Source organism: Rhipicephalus microplus, unplaced genomic scaffold (assembly GCF_043290135.1).
Source record: "Rhipicephalus microplus isolate Deutch F79 unplaced genomic scaffold, USDA_Rmic scaffold_44, whole genome shotgun sequence".
In the NCBI taxonomy this organism is placed as follows: Eukaryota; Metazoa; Arthropoda; class Arachnida; order Ixodida; family Ixodidae; genus Rhipicephalus; species Rhipicephalus microplus.
In genome coordinates, this window is record NW_027464617.1 from 2,907,315 (window position 1) to 2,929,891 (window position 22,577).

The window sequence follows — 22,577 nt, forward strand, 5'->3', positions numbered from 1 at the left end:
CACCACCATCAGAACATATTTTCAAAGCTATCAGCGCAAAAAAAGCGGCACACCACTCCCGGGAGGGCTCGAAACTTCAAATATTCGGTTAACAGCCGAACGTGCTAGCCAATTGCGCCACGGAGACAGTCGTGCTCCTCTATCACCACCGCCAGAACATTTCTTCAGAGCTATCAGCCCAAACAAAAAAAAGCGCCGCACCCCCACGGGGAGGGCTCGAAACTCCAACCTCTCGGTTAACAGCTGATCGCGCCAGCCAATTGCGCCACAGAGACAGTCGTGCTCTACTCTCACCACCATCAGAACATATCTTCAAAGCTATCAGCCTAAAGAAAAAAAAAGCGCCGCAGCACCACCGGGTGGGCTCGAACCTCCAACTTTTCGGTTAACAGCCGATCGCGCTAGCCCATTGCGCCACGGAGACAGTCGTGCTCCACTCTCACCACCATCAGAACATATATTCAAAGCTATCAGCGCAAAGAAAAAAAAGCGCCGCACCACCACCGGGTGGGCTCGAACCTCCAACCTTTCGGTTAACAGCCGATCGCGCTAGCCAATTGCGCCACGGAGACGGTCCTGCTCCACTCTCACCACCATCAGAACATATCTTCAAAGCTTTCAGCCCGAAGAAAAAAAAAGCAACACACCACTCCCGGGAGGGCTCGGAACTCCAATTTTTCGGTTAACAGCCGAACGTGCTATCCAATTGCGCCACGGAGACAGTCGTGCTCCAATCTCACCACCGTCAGAACATTTCTCCAAAGCCAACAGCGCAATGAAAAAGAAGCGCCGCATCACCACCGGGTGGGCTCGAACCTTCAAACTTTCAGTTAACAGCCGATCGCGCTAGCCAATTGTGCCACGGAGACAGTCGTGCTCCACTCTCACCACCATCAGAACATATCTTCAAAGCTATCAGCGCAAAGAAAAAAGAAACACACCACTCCCGGGAGGGCTCGAAACTCCAATTCTACGGTTAACAGCCGAACGTGCTAGCCAATTGTGCTACGGAGACAGTCGTGCTCCACTCTCACCACCGTCAGAACATTTCTTCAGAGCTATCAGCCCATAGAAAAAAAAGCGCCGCACCACCACCGGGTAGGCTCGAACCTCTAACCTTTCGGTTAACAGCCGATCGCGCTAGCCAATTGCGCCACGGAGACAGTCGTGCTCCACTCTCACCACCATCAGAACATATCTTCAAAGCTATCAGCGCAAAGAAAAAAGCAACACACCACTCCCGGGAAGGCTCAAGCCTCCAAGTTTTCGGTTAACAGCCTAACGTGCTAGCCAATTGCGCCATGGAGACAGACGTGCTCCAATCTCACCACCGTCAAAATATTTCTCCAAAGCTATCAGCGCAAAGAAAAAAAAAGCGACACATCATCCCCGGGTGGGCTCAAACCTCCAACCTTTCGGTTAACAGCTAATTGCGCTAGCCAATTGCGGCACGGAGACAGTCGTGCTCCACTCTCACCACCATCAGAACATATCTTCAAAGCTATCAGCGCAAAGAAAAAAGCGCCAAGCAACCACCGGGTGGGCTCGAACCTCCAACTTTTCGGTTAACAGCCGATCGCGCTAGCCCATTGCGCCACGGAGACAGTCGTGCTCCACTCTCACCACCATCAGAACATATATTCAAAGCTATCAGCGCAAAGAAAAAAAAGCGCCGCACCACCACCGGGTGGGCTCGAACCTCCAACCTTTCGGTTAACAGCCGATCGCGCTAGCCAATTGCGCCACGGAGACGGTCCTGCTCCACTCTCACCACCATCAGAACATATCTTCAAAGCTTTCAGCCCGAAGAAAAAAAAAGCAACACACCACTCCCGGGAGGGCTCGGAACTCCAATTTTTCGGTTAACAGCCGAACGTGCTATCCAATTGCGCCACGGAGACAGTCGTGCTCCAATCTCACCACCGTCAGAACATTTCTCCAAAGCCAACAGCGCAATGAAAAAGAAGCGCCGCATCACCACCGGGTGGGCTCGAACCTTCAAACTTTCAGTTAACAGCCGATCGCGCTAGCCAATTGTGCCACGGAGACAGTCGTGCTCCACTCTCACCACCATCAGAACATATCTTCAAAGCTATCAGCGCAAAGAAAAAAGAAACACACCACTCCCGGGAGGGCTCGAAACTCCAATTCTACGGTTAACAGCCGAACGTGCTAGCCAATTGTGCTACGGAGACAGTCGTGCTCCACTCTCACCACCGTCAGAACATTTCTTCAGAGCTATCAGCCCATAGAAAAAAAAGCGCCGCACCACCACCGGGTAGGCTCGAACCTCTAACCTTTCGGTTAACAGCCGATCGCGCTAGCCAATTGCGCCACGGAGACAGTCGTGCTCCACTCTCACCACCATCAGAACATATCTTCAAAGCTATCAGCGCAAAGAAAAAAGCAACACACCACTCCCGGGAAGGCTCAAGCCTCCAAGTTTTCGGTTAACAGCCTAACGTGCTAGCCAATTGCGCCATGGAGACAGACGTGCTCCAATCTCACCACCGTCAAAATATTTCTCCAAAGCTATCAGCGCAAAGAAAAAAAAAGCGACACATCATCCCCGGGTGGGCTCAAACCTCCAACCTTTCGGTTAACAGCTAATTGCGCTAGCCAATTGCGGCACGGAGACAGTCGTGCTCCACTCTCACCACCATCAGAACATATCTTCAAAGCTATCAGCGCAAAGAAAAAAGCGCCAAGCAACCACCGGGTGGGCTCGAACCTCCAACTTTTCGGTTAACAGCCGATCGCGCTAGACAATTGGGCCATGGAGACAGTCGTGCTCCACTCTCACCACCGTCAGAACATATCTACAAAGCTATCAGCGCAAAAAAAAGCAACACACTACTCCCGGGAGATCTCGAAACTCCAACCTTTTGGTTAACAGCCGATCACGCTAGCCAATTGCGCCATGGAGACAGTCGTGCTCCACTCTCACCACCGTCAGAACATTTCTCCAAAGCTATCAGCGCAAAGAAAAAAAAGCGACACACCGTCCCCGGGTGGTCTCAAACCTCCAACCTTTCGGTTAACAGCTAATCGCGCTAGCCAATTGCGCCACGGAGACAGCCGTGCTCCACTCTCACCACCATCAGAACATATCTTCAAAGCTATCAGCGCAAAGAAAAAAGGGCCACGCCACCACCGGGTGGGCTCGAACCTCCAACTTTTCGGTTAACAGCCGATCGCGCTAGACAATTGCGCCATGGAGACAGTCGTGCTCCACTCTCACCACCGTCAGAACATATCTACAAAGCTATCAGCGCAAAGAAAAAAGCAACACACCACTCCCGGGAGATCTCGAAACTCCAATGTTTTGATTAACAGCCGAACGTGCTAGCCAATTGCGCCATGAAGACAGTCGTGCTCCATTCTCACCACCGTAAGAACATTTCTCTAAAGCTATCAGCGCAAAGAAAAAAAAGCGACACACCATCCCCGGGTGGGCTCAAACCTCCAACCTTTCGGTTAACAGCTAATCGCGCTAGCCAATTGCGCACAGAGACAGTCCTGCTCCACTCTCACCACCATCAGAACATATCTTCAAAGCTATCAGCGCAAAGAAAAAAGCGACACACCACTCCCGGGAGGGCTCAAAACTTCAATTTTTCGGTTAACAGCCAAACGTGCTAGCCAATTGCGCTACGGAGACAGTCGTGCTCCACTCTCACCGCCGTCAGAACATTTCTTCAGAGTTATCAGCCTAAACAAAAAAAAAGCGCCGCACCACCACCGGGTGGGCTCGAATCTCCAACCTTTCGGTTAACAGCCGATCGCGCTAGCCAATTGCGCCACGGAGACAGTCGTGCTCCACTCTCACCACCATCAGAACATATCTTCAAAGCTATCAGCGCAAAGAAAAAAAGCAACACACCACTCCCGGGAAGGCTCAAACCTCCAAGTTTTCGGTTAACAGCCTCACGTGCTAGCCAATTGCGCCATGGAGACATTCGTGCTCCAATCTCACCATTGTCAAAATATATCTCCAAAGCTATCAGCGCAAAGAAAAAAGAAACACACCACTCACGGGAGGGCTCGAAACTCGAACCTTTTGGTTAACAGCCGATCACGCTAGCCAATTGCGCCATGGAGACAGTCGTGCTCCACTCTCACCACCGTCAGAACATTTCTCCAAAGCTATCAGCGCAAAGAAAAAAAAAGCGACACACCGTCCCCGGGTGGGCTCGAACCTCCAACCTTTCGGTTAACAGCCGATCGCGCTAGCCAATTGCGCCACGGAGACGGTCCTGCTCCACTCTCACCACCATCAGAACATATCTTCAAAGCTTTCAGCCCGAAGAAAAAAAAAGCAACACACCACTCCCGGGAGGGCTCGGAACTCCAATTTTTCGGTTAACAGCCGAACGTGCTATCCAATTGCGCCACGGAGACAGTCGTGCTCCAATCTCACCACCGTCAGAACATTTCTCCAAAGCCAACAGCGCAATGAAAAAGAAGCGCCGCATCACCACCGGGTGGGCTCGAACCTTCAAACTTTCAGTTAACAGCCGATCGCGCTAGCCAATTGTGCCACGGAGACAGTCGTGCTCCACTCTCACCACCATCAGAACATATCTTCAAAGCTATCAGCGCAAAGAAAAAAGAAACACACCACTCCCGGGAAGGCTCAAGCCTCCAAGTTTTCGGTTAACAGCCTAACGTGCTAGCCAATTGCGCCATGGAGACAGACGTGCTCCAATCTCACCACCGTCAAAATATTTCTCCAAAGCTATCAGCGCAAAGAAAAAAAAAGCGACACATCATCCCCGGGTGGGCTCAAACCTCCAACCTTTCGGTTAACAGCTAATTGCGCTAGCCAATTGCGGCACGGAGACAGTCGTGCTCCACTCTCACCACCATCAGAACATATCTTCAAAGCTATCAGCGCAAAGAAAAAAGCGCCAAGCAACCACCGGGTGGGCTCGAACCTCCAACTTTTCGGTTAACAGCCGATCGCGCTAGCCCATTGCGCCACGGAGACAGTCGTGCTCCACTCTCACCACCATCAGAACATATATTCAAAGCTATCAGCGCAAAGAAAAAAAAGCGCCGCACCACCACCGGGTGGGCTCGAACCTCCAACCTTTCGGTTAACAGCCGATCGCGCTAGCCAATTGCGCCACGGAGACGGTCCTGCTCCACTCTCACCACCATCAGAACATATCTTCAAAGCTTTCAGCCCGAAGAAAAAAAAAGCAACACACCACTCCCGGGAGGGCTCGGAACTCCAATTTTTCGGTTAACAGCCGAACGTGCTATCCAATTGCGCCACGGAGACAGTCGTGCTCCAATCTCACCACCGTCAGAACATTTCTCCAAAGCCAACAGCGCAATGAAAAAGAAGCGCCGCATCACCACCGGGTGGGCTCGAACCTTCAAACTTTCAGTTAACAGCCGATCGCGCTAGCCAATTGTGCCACGGAGACAGTCGTGCTCCACTCTCACCACCATCAGAACATATCTTCAAAGCTATCAGCGCAAAGAAAAAAGAAACACACCACTCCCGGGAGGGCTCGAAACTCCAATTCTACGGTTAACAGCCGAACGTGCTAGCCAATTGTGCTACGGAGACAGTCGTGCTCCACTCTCACCACCGTCAGAACATTTCTTCAGAGCTATCAGCCCATAGAAAAAAAAGCGCCGCACCACCACCGGGTAGGCTCGAACCTCTAACCTTTCGGTTAACAGCCGATCGCGCTAGCCAATTGCGCCACGGAGACAGTCGTGCTCCACTCTCACCACCATCAGAACATATCTTCAAAGCTATCAGCGCAAAGAAAAAAGCAACACACCACTCCCGGGAAGGCTCAAGCCTCCAAGTTTTCGGTTAACAGCCTAACGTGCTAGCCAATTGCGCCATGGAGACAGACGTGCTCCAATCTCACCACCGTCAAAATATTTCTCCAAAGCTATCAGCGCAAAGAAAAAAAAAGCGACACATCATCCCCGGGTGGGCTCAAACCTCCAACCTTTCGGTTAACAGCTAATTGCGCTAGCCAATTGCGGCACGGAGACAGTCGTGCTCCACTCTCACCACCATCAGAACATATCTTCAAAGCTATCAGCGCAAAGAAAAAAGCGCCAAGCAACCACCGGGTGGGCTCGAACCTCCAACTTTTCGGTTAACAGCCGATCGCGCTAGACAATTGGGCCATGGAGACAGTCGTGCTCCACTCTCACCACCGTCAGAACATATCTACAAAGCTATCAGCGCAAAAAAAAGCAACACACTACTCCCGGGAGATCTCGAAACTCCAACCTTTTGGTTAACAGCCGATCACGCTAGCCAATTGCGCCATGGAGACAGTCGTGCTCCACTCTCACCACCGTCAGAACATTTCTCCAAAGCTATCAGCGCAAAGAAAAAAAAGCGACACACCGTCCCCGGGTGGTCTCAAACCTCCAACCTTTCGGTTAACAGCTAATCGCGCTAGCCAATTGCGCCACGGAGACAGCCGTGCTCCACTCTCACCACCATCAGAACATATCTTCAAAGCTATCAGCGCAAAGAAAAAAGGGCCACGCCACCACCGGGTGGGCTCGAACCTCCAACTTTTCGGTTAACAGCCGATCGCGCTAGACAATTGCGCCATGGAGACAGTCGTGCTCCACTCTCACCACCGTCAGAACATATCTACAAAGCTATCAGCGCAAAGAAAAAAGCAACACACCACTCCCGGGAGATCTCGAAACTCCAATGTTTTGATTAACAGCCGAACGTGCTAGCCAATTGCGCCATGAAGACAGTCGTGCTCCATTCTCACCACCGTAAGAACATTTCTCTAAAGCTATCAGCGCAAAGAAAAAAAAGCGACACACCATCCCCGGGTGGGCTCAAACCTCCAACCTTTCGGTTAACAGCTAATCGCGCTAGCCAATTGCGCACAGAGACAGTCCTGCTCCACTCTCACCACCATCAGAACATATCTTCAAAGCTATCAGCGCAAAGAAAAAAGCGACACACCACTCCCGGGAGGGCTCAAAACTTCAATTTTTCGGTTAACAGCCAAACGTGCTAGCCAATTGCGCTACGGAGACAGTCGTGCTCCACTCTCACCGCCGTCAGAACATTTCTTCAGAGTTATCAGCCTAAACAAAAAAAAAGCGCCGCACCACCACCGGGTGGGCTCGAATCTCCAACCTTTCGGTTAACAGCCGATCGCGCTAGCCAATTGCGCCACGGAGACAGTCGTGCTCCACTCTCACCACCATCAGAACATATCTTCAAAGCTATCAGCGCAAAGAAAAAAAGCAACACACCACTCCCGGGAAGGCTCAAACCTCCAAGTTTTCGGTTAACAGCCTCACGTGCTAGCCAATTGCGCCATGGAGACATTCGTGCTCCAATCTCACCATTGTCAAAATATATCTCCAAAGCTATCAGCGCAAAGAAAAAAGAAACACACCACTCACGGGAGGGCTCGAAACTCGAACCTTTTGGTTAACAGCCGATCACGCTAGCCAATTGCGCCATGGAGACAGTCGTGCTCCACTCTCACCACCGTCAGAACATTTCTCCAAAGCTATCAGCGCAAAGAAAAAAAAAGCGACACACCGTCCCCGGGTGGGCTCGAACCTCCAACCTTTCGGTTAACAGCCGATCGCGCTAGCCAATTGCGCCACGGAGACGGTCCTGCTCCACTCTCACCACCATCAGAACATATCTTCAAAGCTTTCAGCCCGAAGAAAAAAAAAGCAACACACCACTCCCGGGAGGGCTCGGAACTCCAATTTTTCGGTTAACAGCCGAACGTGCTATCCAATTGCGCCACGGAGACAGTCGTGCTCCAATCTCACCACCGTCAGAACATTTCTCCAAAGCCAACAGCGCAATGAAAAAGAAGCGCCGCATCACCACCGGGTGGGCTCGAACCTTCAAACTTTCAGTTAACAGCCGATCGCGCTAGCCAATTGTGCCACGGAGACAGTCGTGCTCCACTCTCACCACCATCAGAACATATCTTCAAAGCTATCAGCGCAAAGAAAAAAGAAACACACCACTCCCGGGAGGGCTCGAAACTCCAATTCTACGGTTAACAGCCGAACGTGCTAGCCAATTGTGCTACGGAGACAGTCGTGCTCCACTCTCACCACCGTCAGAACATTTCTTCAGAGCTATCAGCCCATAGAAAAAAAAGCGCCGCACCACCACCGGGTAGGCTCGAACCTCTAACCTTTCGGTTAACAGCCGATCGCGCTAGCCAATTGCGCCACGGAGACAGTCGTGCTCCACTCTCACCACCATCAGAACATATCTTCAAAGCTATCAGCGCAAAGAAAAAAGCAACACACCACTCCCGGGAAGGCTCAAGCCTCCAAGTTTTCGGTTAACAGCCTAACGTGCTAGCCAATTGCGCCATGGAGACAGACGTGCTCCAATCTCACCACCGTCAAAATATTTCTCCAAAGCTATCAGCGCAAAGAAAAAAAAAGCGACACATCATCCCCGGGTGGGCTCAAACCTCCAACCTTTCGGTTAACAGCTAATTGCGCTAGCCAATTGCGGCACGGAGACAGTCGTGCTCCACTCTCACCACCATCAGAACATATCTTCAAAGCTATCAGCGCAAAGAAAAAAGCGCCAAGCAACCACCGGGTGGGCTCGAACCTCCAACTTTTCGGTTAACAGCCGATCGCGCTAGACAATTGGGCCATGGAGACAGTCGTGCTCCACTCTCACCACCGTCAGAACATATCTACAAAGCTATCAGCGCAAAAAAAAGCAACACACTACTCCCGGGAGATCTCGAAACTCCAACCTTTTGGTTAACAGCCGATCACGCTAGCCAATTGCGCCATGGAGACAGTCGTGCTCCACTCTCACCACCGTCAGAACATTTCTCCAAAGCTATCAGCGCAAAGAAAAAAAAGCGACACACCGTCCCCGGGTGGTCTCAAACCTCCAACCTTTCGGTTAACAGCTAATCGCGCTAGCCAATTGCGCCACGGAGACAGCCGTGCTCCACTCTCACCACCATCAGAACATATCTTCAAAGCTATCAGCGCAAAGAAAAAAGGGCCACGCCACCACCGGGTGGGCTCGAACCTCCAACTTTTCGGTTAACAGCCGATCGCGCTAGACAATTGCGCCATGGAGACAGTCGTGCTCCACTCTCACCACCGTCAGAACATATCTACAAAGCTATCAGCGCAAAGAAAAAAGCAACACACCACTCCCGGGAGATCTCGAAACTCCAATGTTTTGATTAACAGCCGAACGTGCTAGCCAATTGCGCCATGAAGACAGTCGTGCTCCATTCTCACCACCGTAAGAACATTTCTCTAAAGCTATCAGCGCAAAGAAAAAAAAGCGACACACCATCCCCGGGTGGGCTCAAACCTCCAACCTTTCGGTTAACAGCTAATCGCGCTAGCCAATTGCGCACAGAGACAGTCCTGCTCCACTCTCACCACCATCAGAACATATCTTCAAAGCTATCAGCGCAAAGAAAAAAGCGACACACCACTCCCGGGAGGGCTCAAAACTTCAATTTTTCGGTTAACAGCCAAACGTGCTAGCCAATTGCGCTACGGAGACAGTCGTGCTCCACTCTCACCGCCGTCAGAACATTTCTTCAGAGTTATCAGCCTAAACAAAAAAAAAAGCGCCGCACCACCACCGGGTGGGCTCGAATCTCCAACCTTTCGGTTAACAGCCGATCGCGCTAGCCAATTGCGCCACGGAGACAGTCGTGCTCCACTCTCACCACCATCAGAACATATCTTCAAAGCTATCAGCGCAAAGAAAAAAAGCAACACACCACTCCCGGGAAGGCTCAAACCTCCAAGTTTTCGGTTAACAGCCTCACGTGCTAGCCAATTGCGCCATGGAGACATTCGTGCTCCAATCTCACCATTGTCAAAATATATCTCCAAAGCTATCAGCGCAAAGAAAAAAGAAACACACCACTCACGGGAGGGCTCGAAACTCGAACCTTTTGGTTAACAGCCGATCACGCTAGCCAATTGCGCCATGGAGACAGTCGTGCTCCACTCTCACCACCGTCAGAACATTTCTCCAAAGCTATCAGCGCAAAGAAAAAAAAAGCGACACACCGTCCCCGGGTGGTCTCAAACCTCCAACCTTTCGGTTAACAGCTAATCGCGCTAGCCAATTGCGCCACGGAGACAGTCCTGCTCCACTCTCATCACCATCAGAACATATCTTCAAAGCTATCAGCCTAAAGAAAAAAAAAGCGCCGCACCACCACCAGGTAGGCTCGAACCTCCAATATTTCGGTTAACAGCCGATCGCGCTAGCAAATTGCGCCACAGAGACAGTCGTGCTCCACTCTCACCACCATCAGAACATATCTTCAAAGCTATCAGCGCAAAGAAAAAGCGACACACCGCTCCCGGGAGGGCTCGAAACTTCAATTTTTCGGTTAACAGCCGAACGTGCTAGCCAATTGTGCCACGGAGACAGTCGTGCTTCTATCTCACCACCGTCAGAATATTTCTCCAAAGCTATCAGCGCAAAGAAAAAAAGCGCCGCGCCACCACCGGTTGGGCTCGAACCTCCAACTTTTCGGTAACAGCCGATCGTGCTAGACAATTGCGCCACGGAGACAGTCGTGCGCAACTCTCACCACCATCACAAAATATCTTCAAAGCTATCAGCGCAAAGAAAAAAGCAACAAACCACTCACGGGAGGGCTCGAAACTTCAGTTTTTCGGTTAACAGCCGAACGTGCTAGCCAATTGCGCCACGGAGACAGTCGTGCTCCAATCTCACCATCGTCAGAACATTTCTCCAAACCTATCAGCGCAAAGAAAAAATAGCACCGCGTCACCACCGGGTGGGCTCGAGCCTCAAACTTTTCGGTTAACAGCCCATCGCGCTAGACAATTGCGCCACGGAGACAGTCGTGCTCCACTCTCACCACCATCAGAACATATTTTCAAAGCTATCAGCGCAAAAAAAGCGGCACACCACTCCCGGGAGGGCTCGAAACTTCAAATATTCGGTTAACAGCCGAACGTGCTAGCCAATTGCGCCACGGAGACAGTCGTGCTCCTCTATCACCACCGCCAGAACATTTCTTCAGAGCTATCAGCCCAAACAAAAAAAAGCGCCGCACCCCCACGGGGAGGGCTCGAAACTCCAACCTCTCGGTTAACAGCTGATCGCGCCAGCCAATTGCGCCACAGAGACAGTCGTGCTCTACTCTCACCACCATCAGAACATATCTTCAAAGCTATCAGCCTAAAGAAAAAAAAAGCGCCGCAGCACCACCGGGTGGGCTCGAACCTCCAACATTTCGGTTAACAGCCGATCGCGCTAGCCCATTGCGCCACGGAGACAGTCGTGCTCCACTCTCACCACCATCAGAACATATATTCAAAGCTATCAGCGCAAAGAAAAAAAAGCGCCGCACCACCACCGGGTGGGCTCGAACCTCCAACCTTTCGGTTAACAGCCGATCGCGCTAGCCAATTGCGCCACGGAGACGGTCCTGCTCCACTCTCACCACCATCAGAACATATCTTCAAAGCTTTCAGCCCGAAGAAAAAAAAAGCAACACACCACTCCCGGGAGGGCTCGGAACTCCAATTTTTCGGTTAACAGCCGAACGTGCTATCCAATTGCGCCACGGAGACAGTCGTGCTCCAATCTCACCACCGTCAGAACATTTCTCCAAAGCCAACAGCGCAATGAAAAAGAAGCGCCGCATCACCACCGGGTGGGCTCGAACCTTCAACCTTTCAGTTAACAGCCGATCGCGCTAGCCAATTGTGCCACGGAGACAGTCGTGCTCCACTCTCACCACCATCAGAACATATCTTCAAAGCTATCAGCGCAAAGAAAAAAGAAACACACCACTCCCGGGAGGGCTCGAAACTCCAATTCTACGGTTAACAGCCGAACGTGCTAGCCAATTGTGCTACGGAGACAGTCGTGCTCCACTCTCACCACCGTCAGAACATTTCTTCAGAGCTATCAGCCCATAGAAAAAAAAGCGCCGCACCACCACCGGGTAGGCTCGAACCTCTAACCTTTCGGTTAACAGCCGATCGCGCTAGCCAATTGCGCCACGGAGACAGTCGTGCTCCACTCTCACCACCATCAGAACATATCTTCAAAGCTATAAGCGCAAAGAAAAAAGCAACACACCACTCCCGGGAAGGCTCAAGCCTCCAAGTTTTCGGTTAACAGCCTAACGTGCTAGCCAATTGCGCCATGGAGACAGACGTGCTCCAATCTCACCACCGTCAAAATATTTCTCCAAAGCTATCAGCGCAAAGAAAAAAAAAGCGACACATCATCCCCGGGTGGGCTCAAACCTCCAAACTTTCGGTTAACAGCTAATTGCGCTAGCCAATTGCGGCACGGAGACAGTCGTGCTCCACTCTCACCACCATCAGAACATATCTTCAAAGCTATCAGCGCAAAGAAAAAAGCGCCAAGCAACCACCGGGTGGGCTCGAACCTCCAACTTTTCGGTTAACAGCCGATCGCGCTAGACAATTGGGCCATGGAGACAGTCGTGCTCCACTCTCACCACCGTCAGAACATATCTACAAAGCTATCAGCGCAAAGAAAAAAGCAACACACTACTCCCGGGAGATCTCGAAACTCCAACCTTTTGGTTAACAGCCGATCACGCTAGCCAATTGCGCCATGGAGACAGTCGTGCTCCACTCTCACCACCGTCAGAACATTTCTCCAAAGCTATCAGCGCAAAGAAAAAAAAGCGACACACCGTCCCCGGGTGGTCTCAAACCTCCAACCTTTCGGTTAACAGCTAATCGCGCTAGCCAATTGCGCCACGGAGACAGTCGTGCTCCACTCTCACCACCATCAGAACATATCTTCAAAGCTATCAGCGCAAAGAAAAAAGGGCCACGCCACCACCGGGTGGGCTCGAACCTCCAACTTTTCGGTTAACAGCCGATCGCGCTAGACAGTTGCGCCATGGAGACAGTCGTGCTCCACTCTCACCACCGTCAGAACATATCTACAAAGCTATCAGCGCAAAGAAAAAAGCAACACACCACTCCCGGGAGATCTCGAAACTCCAATTTTTTGATTAACAGCCGAACGTGCTAGCCAATTGCGCCATGAAGACAGTCGTGCTCCATTCTCACCACCGTAAGAACATTTCTCTAAAGCTATCAGCGCAAAGAAAAAAAAGCGACACACCATCCCCGGGTGGGCTCAAACCTCCAACCTTTCGGTTAACAGCTAATCGCGCTAGCCAATTGCGCCACAGAGACAGTCCTGCTCCACTCTCACCACCATCAGAACATATCTTCAAAGCTATCAGCGCAAAGAAAAAAGCGACACACCACTCCCGGGAGGGCTCAAAACTTCAATTTTTCGGTTAACAGCCAAACGTGCTAGCCAATTGCGCCACGGAGACAGTCGTGCTCCACTCTCACCGCCGTCAGAAGATTTCTTCAGAGTTATCAGCCTAAACAAAAAAAAGCGCCGCACCACCACCGGGTGGGCTCGAATCTCCAACCTTTCGGTTAACAGCCGATCGCGCTAGCCAATTGCGCCACGGAGACAGTCGTGCTCCACTCTCACCACCATCAGAACATATCTTCAAAGCTATCAGCGCAAAGAAAAAAAGCAACACACCACTCCCGGGAAGGCTCAAACCTCCAAGTTTTCGGTTAACAGCCTCACGTTCTAGCCAATTGCGCCATGGAGACATTCGTGCTCCAATCTCACCATTGTCAAAATATATCTCCAAAGCTATCAGCGCAAAGAAAAAAGAAACACACCACTCACCGGAGGGCTCGAAACTCGAACCTTTTGGTTAACAGCCGATCACGCTAGCCAATTGCGCCATGGAGACAGTCGTGCTCCACTCTCACCACCGTCAGAACATTTCTCCAAAGCTATCAGCGCAAAGAAAAAAAAAGCGACACACCGTCCCCGGGTGGTCTCAAACCTCCAACCTTTCGGTTAACAGCTAATCGCGCTAGCCAATGGCGCCACGGAGACAGTCCTGCTCCACTCTCATCACCATCAGAACATATCTTCAAAGCTATCAGCCTAAAGAAAAAAAAAGCGCCGCACCACCACCAGGTAGGCTCGAACCTCCAATATTTCGGTTAACAGTCGATCGCGCTAGCAAATTGCGCCACAGAGACAGTCGTGCTCCACTCTCACCACCATCAGAACATATCTTCAAAGCTATCAGCGCAAAGAAAAAGCGACACACCACTCCCGGGAGGGCTCGAAACTTCAATTTTTCGGTTAACAGCCGAACGTGCTAGCCAATTGTGCCACGGAGACAGTCGTGCTTCTATCTCACCACCGTCAGAATATTTCTCCAAAGCTATCAGCGCAAAAAAAAAAGCGCCGCGCCACCACCGGTTGGGCTCGAACCTCCAACTTTTCGGTTAACAGCCGATCGTGCTAGACAATTGCGCCACGGAGACAGTCGTGCGCAACTCTCACCACCATCACAAAATATCTTCAAAGCTATCAGCGCAAAGAAAAAAGCAACAAACCACTCACGGGAGGGCTCGAAACTTCAGTTTTTCGGTTAACAGCCGAACGTGCTAGCCAATTGCGCCACGGAGACAGTCGTGCTCCAATCTCACCATCGTCAGAACATTTCTCCAAACCTATCAGCGCAAAGAAAAAATAGCACCGCGTCACCACCGGGTGGGCTCGAGCCTCAAACTTTTCGGTTAACAGCCCATCGCGCTAGACAATTGCGCCACGGAGACAGTCGTGCTCCACTCTCACCACCATCAGAACATATTTTCAAAGCTATCAGCGCAAAAAAAGCGGCACACCACTCCCGGGAGGGCTCGAAACTTCAAATATTCGGTTAACAGCCGAACGTGCTAGCCAATTGCGCCACGGAGACAGTCGTGCTCCTCTATCACCACCGCCAGAACATTTCTTCAGAGCTATCAGCCCAAACAAAAAAAAGCGCCGCACCCCCACGGGGAGGGCTCGAAACTCCAACCTCTCGGTTAACAGCTGATCGCGCCAGCCAATTGCGCCTCAGAGACAGTCGTGCTCTACTCTCACCACCATCAGAACATATCTTCAAAGCTATCAGCCTAAAGAAAAAAAAAGCGCCGCAGCACCACCGGGTGGGCTCGAACCTCCAATTTTTCGGTTAACAGCCGAACGTGCTATCCAATTGCGCCACGGAGACATTCGTGCTCCAATCTCACCACCGTCAGAACATTTCTCCAAAGCCAACAGCGCAATGAAAAAGAAGCGCCGCATCACCACCGGGTGGGCTCGAACCTTCAACCTTTCAGTTAACAGCCGATCGCGCTAGCCAATTGTGCCACGGAGGCAGTCGTGCTCCACTCTCACCACCATCAGAACATATCTTCAAAGCTATCAGCGCAAAGAAAAAAGAAACACACCACTCCCGGGAGGGCTCGAAACTCCAATTCTACGGTTAACACCCGAACGTGCTAGCCAATTGTGCTACGGAGACAGTCGTGCTCCACTCTCACCACCGTCAGAACATTTCTTCAGAGCTATTAGCCCATAAAAAAAAGCGCCGCACCACCACCGGGTAGGCTCGAACCTCCAACCTTTTCGGTTAACAGCCGATCGCTCTAGCCAATTGCGCCACGGAGACAGTCGTGCTCCACTCTCACCACCATCAGAACATATCTTCAAAGCTATCAGCGCAAAGAAAAAAGCAACACACCACTCCCGGGAAGGCTCAAGCCTCCAAGTTTTCGGTTAACAGCCTAACGTGCTAGCCAATTGCGCCATGGAGACAGACGTGCTCCAATCTCACCACCGTCAAAATATTTCTCCAAAGCTATCAGCGCAAAGAAAAAAAAAGCGACACATCATCCCCGGGTGGGCTCAAACCTCCAACCTTTCGGTTAACAGCTAATTGCGCTAGCCAATTGCGGCACGGAGACAGTCGTGCTCCACTCTCACCACCATCAGAACATATCTTCAAAGCTATCAGCGCAAAGAAAAAAGCGCCAAGCAACCACCGGGTGGGCTCGAACCTCCAACTTTTCGGTTAACAGCCGATCGCGCTAGACAATTGCGCCATGGAGACAGTCGTGCTCCACTCTCACCACCGTCAGAACATATCTACAATGCTATCAGCGCAAAGAAAAAAGCAACACACTACTCCCGGGAGATCTCGAAACTCCAACCTTTTGGTTAACAGCCGATCACGCTAGCCAATTGCGCCATGGAGACAGTCGTGCTCCACTCTCACCACCGTCAGAACATTTCTCCAAAGCTATCAGCGCAAAGAAAAAAAAGCGACACACCGTCCCCGGGTGGTCTCAAACCTCCAACCTTTCGGTTAACAGCTAATGGCGCTAGCCAATTGCGCCACGGAGACAGTCCTGCTCCACTCTCACCACCATCAGAACATATCTTCAAAGCTATCAGCCTAAAGAAAAAAAAGCGCCGCCCCACCACCGGGTAGGCTCGAACCTCCTACTTTCGGTTAACAGCCAATCGCGCTAGCCAATTGCGCCACGGAGACAGTCGTGCTCCACTCTCTTCACCATCACAACATATCTTCAAAGCTATCAGCGCAAAGAAAAAAACAACACACCACTCCCGCGAGGGCTCGAAACTCCAACCTTTTGGTTAACAGCCGATCGCGCTAGCCAATTGCGCCACGGAGACAGTCCTGCTCGACTCTCATCACCATCAGAACATATCTTCAAAGCTATCAGCCTAAAGAAAAAAAAGCGCCGCACCACCACCAGGTAGGCTCGAACCTCCAATCTTTGGTTAACAGCCGATCGCGCTAGCAAATTGCGCCACAGAGACAGTCGTGCTTCACTCTCACCACCATCAGAACATTTCTTCAGAGCTATCAGCCCAAAGAAAAAAAAGCGCCGCATCACCACAGGGTGGGCTCCAAACTCCGACGTTTCGGTTAACAGCCGGTCGCGCCAGCCAATTGCGCCACGGAGACAGTCGTGCTGTACTCTCACCACCATCAGAACATATCTTCAAAGCTATCAGCCTAAAGAAAAAAAAAGCGCCGCACCAACACCGGGTGGGCTCGAACCTCCAACTTTTCAGTTAACAGCCGATCGCGCTAGCCCATTGCGCCAGGAAAACAGTCGTGCTCCACTCTCACCACCATCACAACATATCTTCAAAGCTATCAGCGCAAAGAAAAAAAAGCGCCGCACCACCACCGGGTGGGTTCGAACCTCTAACCTTTCGGTTAACAGCCGATCGCGCTAGCCAATTGCGCCACGAAGGCAGTCCTGCTCCACTCTCACCACCATCAGAACATAACTTCAAAGCTTTCAGACCGAAGAAAAAAAACCGCCGCACCACCACAGGGTGAGCTCGAACCTCCAACTTTCGGTTAACAGCCGATAGCGCTAGCCAATTGCGCCACGGAGACAGTCGTGCTCCACTCTCACCACCGTCAGAACATTTCTTCAGAGCTATCAGCCCAAAGAAAAAAAAGCGCCGCCCCACCACGGGGTGGCCTCGAAACTCCAACCTTTCGGTTAACAGCCGGTCGTGCCAGCCAATTGTGCCACGGAGACAGTCGTGCTCTACTCTCACGACCATCAGAAAATATCTTCAAAGCTATCAGCCTAAAGAAAAAAAAACCGCCGCACCACCACCGGGTGGGCTCGAACCTCCAACTTTTCTGTTAACAGCCGATCGCGCTAGCCCATTGCGCCACTGAGACAGTCGTGTTCCACGCTCACCACCATCAGAACATATCTTCAAAGCTATCAGCGCAAAGAAAAAAAAGCGCCGCACCACCACCGGGTGGGCTCGAACCTCCAACCTTTCGGTTAACAGCCGATCTCGCTAGCCAATTGCGCCACGGAGACAGTCCTGTTCCACTCTCAGCACCATCAGAACATACCTTCAAAGCTTTCAGCCCGAAGAAAAAAAAGCGCCGCACCACCACCGGATGGGCTCGAAACTCCAACCTTTCGGTTAACAGCCGATCGCGCTGGCCAAGTGCGCCACGGAGAAAGTCGTGCTCCACTCTCACCACCATCAGAACATATCTACAAAGCTTTCAGCGCAAAGAAAAAAGCAACACACCACTCTCGGGAGATCTCGAAACTCCAATTTTTTGATTAACAGTCGAACGTGCTAGCCAATTGCGCCACGGCGACAGCCGTGCTCCTCTCTCACCAACATCAGAACATTTCTTCAAAGCTATCAGCGCAAAGAAAAAAGCAACGCACCACTCCCGGTAGGGCTCGAAACTCCAACGTTTCGGTTAACAGCCGATCGCGCTGGCCAAGTGCGCCACGGAGACAGTCCTGCTCCACTCTCACAACCATCAGAACATATCTTCAAAGCTATCAGCCCAAAGAAAAAAAAGCGCCGCACCACCACCAGATGGGCTCGAAACTCCAACATTTCGGTTAACAGCCGATCGCGCTCCCAATTGCGCCACGGAGACAGTCCTGCTCCACTCTCACCACCATCAGAACATATCTTGAAAGCTATCAGCCCGAAGAAAAAGAAGCGCCGCACCACCACCGGGTGGGCTCGAACCTCCAACCTTTCGGTTAACAGCCGATCGCGCTAGCCGATTGCGCCACAAAGACAGTCGTGCTCCACTCTCACCACCATCAGAACATATCTTCAAAGGTATCAGTGCAAAGAAAGGGGCAACGCACCACTCCCGGGAGGGCTCGAAACTCCAACCTTTCGGTTAAAAGCCGATCACGCTACCAATTGCACCACGGAGACAGTCCTGCTCCACTCTCAAAACCATCAGAACATATCTTCAAAGCTATCAGCGCAAAGAAAAAAGCAACGCACCACTCCCGGGAGGGCTCGAAACTCCAACCTTTCGGTTAACAGCCGATCGCGCTAGCCAATTGCACCACCGAGACAGTCCTGCTCTACTCTAACCACCATCAGAACATATCTTCAAAGCTATCAGCGCAAAGAAAAAAGCAACACCACTCCCGGGAGATCTCGAAACTCCAATTTTTTGATTAACAGCCGAACGTGCTAGCCAATTTCGCCACGGAGACAGTCGTGCTCCTCTCTCACCACCGTCAGAACATTTCTTCAGAGCTATCAGCCCAAAGAAAAAAAAGCGCCGCACCACCACGGGGTGGGCTCGATACTCCAACCTTTCGGTTAACAGCCGGTCGCGTCAGCCAATTGCGCCACGGAGACAGTCGTGCTCTACTCTCACCACCATCAGAACATATCTTCAAAGCTATCAGCCTAAAGAAAAAAAAGCGCCGCACCACCAACGGGTGGGCTCGAACCTCCAACTTTTCGGTTAACAGCCGATCGCGCTAGCCCATTGCGCCATGGAGACAGTCGTGCTCCACTCTCACCACCATCAGAACATATCTTCAAAGCTATCAGCCCAAAGAAAAAAAAGCGCCGCACCACCACCGGGTGGGCTCTAACCTCCAACCTTTCGGTTAACAGCCGATCGCGCTAGCCATTTGCGTCACGGAGACAGTCGTGCTCCACTCTCACCACCATCAGAACACTTCTTCAGAGCTATCAGCCCAAAAAAAAGCGCCGCACCACCACCGGGTGGGCTCGAAAACCTCCAACCTTTCGGTTAACAGCCAATCGCGCTAGCCAATTGCGCCACGGAGACAGTCGTGCTCCACTTTCAACACCATCAGAACATGTCTTCAAAGCTATCAGCGCAAAGAAAAAAGCGACACACCACTCCCGGTAGGGCTCGAAACTCCAACTTTTCGGTTAACAGCTGATCGCGCTAGACAATCGCGCCATGGAGACAGTCGTGCTCCACTCTCACCACCGTCAGAACATATCTACAAAGTTATCAACGCTAAGAAAAAAGCAACACACCACTCCCGGGAGATCTCGAAACTTCAAATATTCGGTTAACAGCCGATCGTGCTAGACAATTGCGCCACGGAGACAGTCGTGCGCAACTCTCACCACCATCACAAAATATCTTCAAAGCTATCAGCGCAAAGAAAAAAGCAACAAACCACTCACGGGAGGGCTCGAAACTTCAGTTTTTCGGTTAACAGCCGAACGTGCTAGCCAATTGCGCCACGGAGACAGTCGTGCTCCAATCTCACCATCGTCAGAACATTTCTTCAAACCTATCAGCGCAAAGAAAAAATAGCACCGCGTCACCACCGGGTGGGCTCGAGCCTCAAACTTTTCGGTTAACAGCCCATCGCGCTAGACAATTGCGCCACGAAAACAGTCGTGCTCCACTCTCACCACCATCAGAACATATTTTCAAAGCTATCAGCGCAAAAAAAGCGGCACACCACTCCCGGGAGGGCTCGAAACTTCAAATATTCGGTTAACAGCCGAACGTGCTAGCCAATTGCGCCACGGAGACAGTCGTGCTCCTCTATCACCACCGCCAGAACATTTCTTCAGAGCTATCAGCGCAAAGAAAAAAGCAACACACCACTCTCGGGAGATCTCGAAACTCCAATTTTTTGATTAACAGTCGAACGTGCTAGCCAATTGCGCCACGGCGACAGCCGTGCTCCTCTCTCACCACCATCAGAACATTTCTTCAAAGCTATCAGCGCAAAGAAAAAAGCAACGCACCACTCCCGGTAGGGCTCGAAACACCAACGTTTCGGTTAACAGCCGATCGCGCTGGCCAAGTGCGCCACGGAGACAGTCCTGCTCCACTCTCACAACCATCAGAACATATCTTCAAAGCTATCAGCCCAAAGAAAAAAAAGCGCCGCACCACCACCAGATGGGCTCGAAACTCCAACATTTCGGTTAACAGCCGATCGCGCTCCCAATTGCGCCACGGAGACAGTCCTGCTCCACTCTCACCACCATCAGAACATATCTTGAAAGCTATCAGCCCGAAGAAAAAGAAGCGCCGCACCACCACCGGGTGGGCTCGAACCTCCAACCTTTCGGTTAACAGCCGATCGCGCTAGCCGATTGCGCCACAAAGACAGTCGTGCTCCACTCTCACCACCATCAGAACATATCTTCAAAGGTATCAGTGCAAAGAAAGGGGCAACGCACCACTCCCGGGAGGGCTCGAAACTCCAACCTTTCGGTTAAAAGCCGATCACGCTACCAATTGCACCACGGAGACAGTCCTGCTCCACTCTCAAAACCATCAGAACATATCTTCAAAGCTATCAGCGCAAAGAAAAAAGCAACGCACCACTCCCGGGAGGGCTCGAAACTCCAACCTTTCGGTTAACAGCCGATCGCGCTAGCCAATTGCACCACCGAGACAGTCCTGCTCTACTCTAACCACCATCAGAACATATCTTCAAAGCTATCAGCGCAAAGAAAAAAGCAACACCACTCCCGGGAGATCTCGAAACTCCAATTTTTTGATTAACAGCCGAACGTGCTAGCCAATTTCGCCACGGAGACAGTCGTGCTCCTCTCTCACCACCGTCAGAACATTTCTTCAGAGCTATCAGCCCAAAGAAAAAAAAGCGCCGCACCACCACGGGGTGGGCTCGAAACTCCAACCTTTCGGTTAACAGCCGGTCGCGTCAGCCAATCGCGCCACGGAGACAGTCGTGCTCTACTCTCACCACCATCAGAACATATCTTCAAAGCTATCAGCCTAAAGAAAAAAAAGCGCCGCACCACCAACGGGTGGGCTCGAACCTCCAACTTTTCGGTTAACAGCCGATCGCGCTAGCCCATTGCGCCATGGAGACAGTCGTGCTCCACTCTCACCACCATCAGAACATATCTTCAAAGCTATCAGCCCAAAGAAAAAAAAGCGCCGCACCACCACCGGGTGGGCTCTAACCTCCAACCTTTCGGTTAACAGCCGATCGCGCTAGCCATTTGCGTCACGGAGACAGTCGTGCTCCACTCTCACCACCATCAGAACACTTCTTCAGAGCTATCAGCCCAAAAAAAAGCGCCGCACCACCACCGGGTGGGCTCGAAAACCTCCAACCTTTCGGTTAACAGCCAATCGCGCTAGCCAATTGCGCCACGGAGACAGTCGTGCTCCACTTTCAACACCATCAGAACATGTCTTCAAAGCTATCAGCGCAAAGAAAAAAGCGACACACCACTCCCGGTAGGGCTCGAAACTCCAACTTTTCGGTTAACAGCTGATCGCGCTAGACAATCGCGCCATGGAGACTGTCGTGCTCCACACTCACCACCGTCAGAACATATCTACAAAGTTATCAACGCTAAGAAAAAAGCAACACACCACTCCCGGGAGATCTCGAAACTTCAAATATTCGGTTAACAGCCGATCGTGCTAGACAATTGCGCCACGGAGACAGTCGTGCGCAACTCTCACCACCATCACAAAATATCTTCAAAGCTATCAGCGCAAAGAAAAAAGCAACAAACCACTCACGGGAGGGCTCGAAACTTCAGTTTTTCGGTTAACAGCCGAACGTGCTAGCCAATTGCGCCACGGAGACAGTCGTGCTCCAATCTCACCATCGTCAGAACATTTCTCCAAACCTATCAGCGCAAAGAAAAAATAGCACCGCGTCACCACCGGGTGGGCTCGAGCCTCAAACTTTTCGGTTAACAGCCCATCGCGCTAGACAATTGCGCCACGAAAACAGTCGTGCTCCACTCTCACCACCATCAGAACATATTTTCAAAGCTATCAGCGCAAAAAAAGCGGCACACCACTCCCGGGAGGGCTCGAAACTTCAAATAT

The 22,577-nt window shown here is 51.4% G+C and overlaps 2 non-coding genes across 2 annotated transcripts; both read right to left on the reverse strand.

The window, feature by feature from the left end:
* Window positions 1–4,178: 4,178 nt before the first annotated feature.
* On the reverse strand, window positions 4,179–4,252 carry TRNAN-GUU (transfer RNA asparagine (anticodon GUU)). Its single transcript has one exon. It is a non-coding gene; the product is annotated as a tRNA-Asn (tRNA).
* A 3,312-nt stretch (window positions 4,253–7,564) lies between these two features.
* TRNAN-GUU (transfer RNA asparagine (anticodon GUU)) lies at window positions 7,565–7,638 on the reverse strand. The gene has a single exon. It is a non-coding gene; the product is annotated as a tRNA-Asn (tRNA).
* Between the last annotated feature and the right edge of the window lie 14,939 nt (window positions 7,639–22,577).